The 1,541-nt window shown below is 40.4% G+C and overlaps 1 non-coding gene across 1 annotated transcript; it reads right to left on the bottom strand.

The window, feature by feature from the left end:
• Nucleotides 1-232: 232 nt before the first annotated feature.
• Nucleotides 233-370, bottom strand: LOC119931069. Its single transcript, XR_005451935.1, has one exon. It is a non-coding gene; the product is annotated as a small nucleolar RNA SNORA7 (small nucleolar RNA).
• Nucleotides 371-1,541: the final 1,171 nt, after the last annotated feature.

Genomic DNA, 1,541 nt, shown 5'->3' with positions numbered 1-1,541 from the left:
AGTGACTACTTGTCTTATGCTGTTGAGTCTTCTCCAACCCATAGCAACTCCATGGACACATCTCTCCCAGAAGACCCCACTTTTCAATCTCAGTTGTTCTGGTAATGTATCCATAGAGTTTTCTTGGTAAAAATACAGAAGTGGTTGACCATTGTCATCTTCAGGAGCAGTAAGTTTGTCTCTGCCCTAGACTCTTTCCCATGCCACTGCTGTCCAGCACAGGTGAATTTTGGCTTGTAGCTGATTGCCTTCCACTGGCTAGCCACTGCCCAAGCTAGGAATGGAATGGGTATGCCTCTGCTTGACTCTTCCTCACATAGCCAAGACTGGAAGAGTACTGGAAACTCTCCAGGTGCAATCCTGAGAGGGATATGGTGACTACACATTAAAATAAAATAGCAGACATTTTATTATGGAGCATCTCTGCCATGCTTGTAAATTTCTGGCACTGTGTTTCTTGCATATTCAGATTGCCCATCTCCAGTGAGAACTAACAAGGGGAATCTAAAGGAGTTTCTTGTTTGGTTGTTGTACTAGAGCAGCCAATCAGCAAACAAAGTAGGAATGCCACAGGCCCAACTTCCAAGACTAGTCTTGTCTTCCCATGCCTCAACAAGAGTTGGAACTTTGAGTAGCTTGGTCCAGTTTGACTCACCTGGGCTGAATTTGGTGACTTCCCAGGTTCAGTGGCTTTGAACTTGTGCCAACTTGAATGTACTTTCACTGGTGAAAAATAGGAAAGATAGACAAGTTTGGCAGGTCAACTAACTTAACTCTCCTGCCCTGCTGGAGTCCCTGGAGAGGTAATCTTCAGGAGAAGTGGGGAAAGTGAAGGGAAAAAGGAGGTATGTGTAAAAATAATAGCAATAATAATGATAATAATAATAATGATAATAATGGCACTTGTTAGGCACTTATGTGCCAAACACTGTACTAAGTACTGATACAAGATAATCAAGTCAGACACAGTCACTGGCCCACATGGGAATCACATTCTAAGCAGGAGAGAGAACTGGTAGTCAAAGCCCAATTCACAGAAGAGGAAACTGAGACATAGAAAAGTTAATTGATTTGCCCAAGGTCACACAGCAGGCAAATGTTAGATCTGGGATTAGCTCCCAAATCCTCTGACTCCCAGGGCCATGCTCTATTCACTTGACCAAAGCTGCTCTTGCAGTACCAAACCTTTGGTATATGATTTGCCATTTGAAACCTCCTGGGATTTGGAGGTGTTTTTGAAGAAACATACTCCGACCCTTTGTCTTTGATAGCTTTTTAAATACTGCTTTACCCTGGCAAGCGCTCTTAATTTGTTCTATAAAATAAGTGTTAAGCCAAAGAGTGCTAAATTAAATGTAACTTCCCATAGGACACAGCGTAAAATAAATTAATGTTCTGTAGGTATCAAAACATCAAAATAGCATAAAGATATTTAAAAACAATGATAAAAGCCAACAGATATAATTACATAATCAAGAAGCAATGTAAACATATATCAGTAATTATAGCTTTAAATCAGATTTTTGTAATGTATGCATATT

The sequence above is a fragment of the Tachyglossus aculeatus genome, chromosome 7 (genome assembly GCF_015852505.1).
Source record: "Tachyglossus aculeatus isolate mTacAcu1 chromosome 7, mTacAcu1.pri, whole genome shotgun sequence".
Lineage (NCBI taxonomy): Eukaryota > Metazoa > Chordata > Mammalia > Monotremata > Tachyglossidae > Tachyglossus > Tachyglossus aculeatus.
The sequence above is the reverse complement of the archived record's forward strand: the minus strand, read 5'-3'. Positions and strand labels throughout refer to the sequence as shown.